General features: G+C 33.0%; 1 long non-coding RNA gene across 1 annotated transcript; it reads right to left on the bottom strand.

Annotated features, from left to right (window-relative positions):
- Positions 1 to 414: 414 nt before the first annotated feature.
- On the bottom strand, positions 415 to 2,881 carry LOC132635785 (uncharacterized). The gene is made up of 2 exons (XR_009580742.1): positions 2,735 to 2,881; positions 415 to 2,267 (listed from the first exon to the last, which is right to left on the bottom strand). It is a non-coding gene; the product is annotated as an uncharacterized LOC132635785 (long non-coding RNA).
- Positions 2,882 to 5,285: the final 2,404 nt, after the last annotated feature.

Here is a 5,285-nt window from a genome sequence, read left to right as displayed (position 1 = left end):
AAAGCTATCTAAAATAAAGACTTATAGAAAATATAATAATTTGTATAAGAAGAGACTTCAAACATTGTTTAGAACAAACTTATAATAAGGTTATATTGTATGAATATAGTGGTGTAGAAAATCTAGACTTATTTTATAAATAGGATGCCAAAATGAGATGAGTTTCCTTTCTCTCTTACTAACTTTATTTAACTAGATTCAGCTTAAAAATATGTATAATCGGATTAATCTAAAATGTTTATAAAGTGTACTTGGATTAATATTCGCATGTTAGTGACGTTTTAATTTTATAAGATAGTAATAAATAAAACATAATTCCTTTGATCCAAAATATGCTATTTTAAAAAAAAAACAATTATTTTGAAAGTAAATATTAAGATACTATAGATAACTTTAATATAAAAAGAAGAAAAATGAAACTTACGGAATTAATATTAGTTTCTCTTAATTAACTACCCATGACTAAAACTAAACCCCACTAAATTTACTAGAATTCATCTAAGTTAAGAAAACAAAACAAAATAAAGAGTTAATCATGCAATACAAATTAAATGCAAAAATAAAATAGAAGAGCCAATAAGCTAAATGGGCTCAGCCCAAAAAAAAGCTGCTGCGGATCTGTTTTGCTGCTGTTGGGCCTCGACCCAACAGAGATTTTATGCAAAACTGCTGCGTATGGGCTGGACACGGAGAAGATTTCGTTGGGCTTTTAGCCCAACACCGAATATGGGAGACGAACGAGTCCCTCGGACTCGTGTGCGGTGGTCATGCAAAAAATGAAAGGAAAAGGATTAGAATATAATCAAAAGAATAAGGACGAACATGTAAAGATAAAATTTCAAAAAAAAAAAAACAGATCAAAGATTATGTATATGCTGTGTATATTTAGGTATATCTCATGTATACACATTCATAAGGATGTATAGAAGGTCAATATCGGAAAGTTTTTGCCCCCATCTTCCCGATATTGCACAAGTTCCGAGGGATTTCACGAATCCCAGGCATGACTAACACCGGGGAGGGTTCGAGCTTAATCCGTAATGACTCACTAATCTCCCTATAAATGTATTAACTAAGGTATGCATATACATAATCAAAATACAATATACTTGCCATGCACAAACATATCAGAATTTAAACAGGCACGGCACCACGACACAGCATTCATGAAATTCCAACAGCATGTTCACAGAATGAAATAGACTTCAAGGACTAGGTTACACCTTCGGAAAAAGGGAAAGCAAATAATCTTTAAAGAATTCAAACAAAACCAGAGACTTGATTCTATGTAAGGACTCAGACCCAATGTTCCCCAAATAATAAAAGCTATTGACCATGACAGGATACCTAGAACATTTTTATTTCTAACACTCAAGCTTCAAAGGGTTGAATAAGCAATTCCAAACCGCATGCATTTTTTCTTACTCAATATGACTTAGCTACGGTTGACAGCAGGACAGATAACTAAGATAGAACATTCTGAAATTTTAGAAGAGAGGAATTAACAGAGGTATTAAAAAAAAAGATCATCTTTCGTTAGAGAATGTCTTTTACTCATGCTCCAGTCAAGAAGTAGACCAGCTTAGTGATTGATTAGTTTGACAATACAGTTTTTTACAGCTCTGATTTATGTTACATAACTATCAACTAATCTCGCCTCAATCCAGAATCAAAAGAAGGGTAGCAAGGCTATTGAAGCAGCATACTTAGATTGGAAACAATACTAAAATAAGATGTAGGATTAAAACGGAACCAAATGTAGGTTTAAACTAATAACATGCACTCAGTCTCACACATTTAAGCTAAAACAAACTGAACCAAATCCTGAATTTATACATTAACACAGCCTTATTCATGATTCCTTAAGTAAACAAAACGAAGAGTGTAAATGCCTTATTTCATGAACCAAGCAGAAAATTAAATATCTCAACCCAAACCTTAACATATGATATTGAAACTCAACCAAACTAATCTGATTACCACATTTTCATAGAACAGAACTGAAACCAAAGATGAAAAAAAACGGGAGGGGATAGTTACACCACAAAATCAGCAACCTAGCATACTTATTCGAACTAAACTAATCTGAACGTAGACTAAAGGCATTTTTACACACACAAATAATGAATCGCGAATACACATCAAAAATCAAATCGGACTAAAGGGGATCGCACTGACCTTTTGCGAGTGCAGCGAACAGGGTGCGGAGTCTCCGATTCACACTCGAACAGTCTCAAATCCGGGCATTGCGATGCTCGGATTCAAAGCTATACCAATGCACACGAAGCAGAAAAAATTGATTTAGTATTCTTAACTCGATATTCAGAAATTCAAGACTGATAAAAAGAAACTAAGATTGCTTAGGGATTTTTGGCGACTGAGGGGAAGAACTCTTTTTTTTAAAAAAAAGGAGATTTTTGTGCGGCCAAACGAACTGCCCCCGAAGACTCCAGAACCAGATCATATATAGGAAACGTCTAGGGTTTTGTGAGGTTCAAAACTGGGCGGGAATTGAGATTGGGATTTTGGTCAAATATTTTCAAATCAAACGTTCAGATTTGCAGGTATTTTGACCTACTCAAGATCAAAAAAAAGAACTAGACAAAAACCATAAAAATCTGTCCCGAAAATGAAAAAGAATTAATAAGAAAAGGTTTCGAGTTTCACTAATGGACGAACTTCATTTAAAACCTTTCAGATTAGCAACAGAAAAGGGGAGAATAGGACAATTTACCCTGGTGATGGAAGGTACAAGGCATTAATTCTCGTTCCCGAATCGGCCATGCATGGCCTGTGACCATGAAAGGAACCCTGTGGATTTTCTATTTGTGTCAACGAAGAGAGAGGAGAGAGAAGAGCGGGAAGAGATAGAGAAGGGGAGGGAGGCGGATGAGAAAGACGAACCCTAGTGGTTCATCTTTTGGTGAGGTAAACCGACTGGGCCCGGGCGGGTTGCGGGTGTGGGCTGGCTATGCTTAAGTGAGTGTGGGCTGGGTAGATTAATTAAGATATGGGCTGATGTGAGGCCTTTCTGGCCTAAAAAAATGGTAAAATTACTCAAATGACTACCTTATGGTAGTTTCCTGTCATTTATAGCTACCCTTTTAAATATTACCATTTGTAGCTATGTTTTCTCAAATTAAGGTATTTTTTCGGATGTATTTGATGCGTGTAAATTCATAGAAACACAGTAAAAAAGAAAACATATCCCTTGATTTTAGGCCATAACGGTGGGATCATTTAATTAGTTATATTAATTGGTATTTTTTACCATACTCTTCCACAAAATCATATTTTAGATTTCTTTTCCATAACTGTTTTCTATTCCTTCATCCAATCTTCAACATTCAAACTCAAGAAATCAAAAATTCAAAATTTGAAAACATTCAACAGCCAATGTATTTGAAGTTTTCAATATTGACGTTTTTTATTTACCCATGTATTTGATAGCATAACTAATGTATTTGAAGTTTCCAATCAAACTCCATGTATTTTATATTAAATATCATGTATTTGTGTGAGTAACAATTTGCATCACCCATGTATTTAGTGGTAATGTATTTGAAGTTTTCACTATTGATTTCGTTTTTTATTTACCCATGTATTTGATAGCATAACTAATGTATTTGAAGTTTCCAATCAAACTACCCCATGTATTTTATATTAAATCTCATGTATTTGTGTGAGTAACAATTTGCATCACCCATGTATTTGAGGGGATTAATTTGAAAAAAATATATAAATATATAGAAGAAAACTTACCATGTATTTGTGTCACCCGTGTATTTGAAACTAGATGAATTGATGGAATTAATTTGAACAAAATACACAAATATATAGAAAAACTTACAAAAATACACCACCAACCACAAAAATTGGTAGTTATATCATAGAACATACACAAATACATATATTTTTCGTCTTCTCAAAACCCTAAAAAACTTGTTGATTGGTGAGAATGGAAGTGAAATTTTTGCAGAAGGGGAAAGAGAAGAAGAAGACGACTATTTCACTGGGCATTCAAAGATTCTTTCCTTTTTAAAAGGTAAGAATTTATGAAAAAGGAGAGAGAATGATAATGTATATTAAGTAATTAATATTGTTACCATTAAAAGGGGATATGGGATTGGGGGTGCTAATTTTTAGGTGTATTTGTGAAATGGTAATTAAAAGTTACTGTGTAGCTATAATAGTTGAATTAGAAAAGTATTTAGTTATTATTAGTAATTAAAATAAAAGGTAGTTATTACCACTAATTATGTATTAGAAATAGCTATAACGCGTAAAAATTCCTAAAAAAATATTTCTTCTTACACTGCTTTGAATTTCTAAATTTAAATAAATGACCCGTTTTAGTTAACTATATGCTAACGTGTGTCAAGAAAGAATAAAATTATATGACGTCGTAAATAGTCGTGCGACAATATTTTAAAAGTTCAACAGTAAATAAACATTATTGTTAAATTGTGCAAAATAAATGCGATGTGTGTGCATAAGCTGGTAAAAATGCTGAAATGATAAAAAAATGTGAATTATAATAATGCTGGTAACAACAATAAATAATAATAATAATAATAATAATAATAGTAGTAGTAGTAGTAATAATAATAATAATAGTGGTAGTAGTAACGGTAATAAAATAAAAGATAATAACAGTAGTGACTATAACAGGATAATGAAATGTCGGTATTTAATAAAGCTAATAATTATAGTAAAATAATTATTTTTCGAAGTTGTCGAAATATTAGCAGCGCAAATAGATATTTGGGGAAGACGGGATAAAATCGGGTTGTTAAGATGAGTCATGCTAACACAAAGATGCCCGAGCCTTCATAAGAATGTAACAGTCCTTGGGATTGAGATGTAAGTAAAGATAAGCCAAGATGATATAACTGAGTGTGATCCTCCTCAAGGGTGGAGCAATAAAAAAAGTTAATCTATAAGTTGGAGAGTATCAAGTGAGAAAAGTAGAAGAGCAAGGACATAGCGTTATTGCAATATTACGATGAAAAGATTCTATACCATCCGGGAAAGGCTAATGTTGTAGTTGACACACTTATTTGTAGATCTATGAGTATTTTAACTTACTGGGGCTCTAAAGAGAGGGAGAGGCCTGAGAGCTATATCAGCTAGCTAGTTTGGGAGTCCGACTATTGAATTTAGAAGAAAAAGTAGTAACTATTTAGAATATAGTAGTATTACCTGCAGTAACAGAGCTGAAGGAGTGACAGTACGCGGGCTCTATTCTATTTCAGCATAAAGAGAGAGTCAGCAGAATGAGCTGA

This window comes from Lycium barbarum, chromosome 4 (genome assembly GCF_019175385.1).
Source record: "Lycium barbarum isolate Lr01 chromosome 4, ASM1917538v2, whole genome shotgun sequence".
NCBI classification, from domain to species: Eukaryota; Viridiplantae; Streptophyta; class Magnoliopsida; order Solanales; family Solanaceae; genus Lycium; species Lycium barbarum.
The sequence above is the reverse complement of the archived record's forward strand: the minus strand, read 5'-3'. Positions and strand labels throughout refer to the sequence as shown.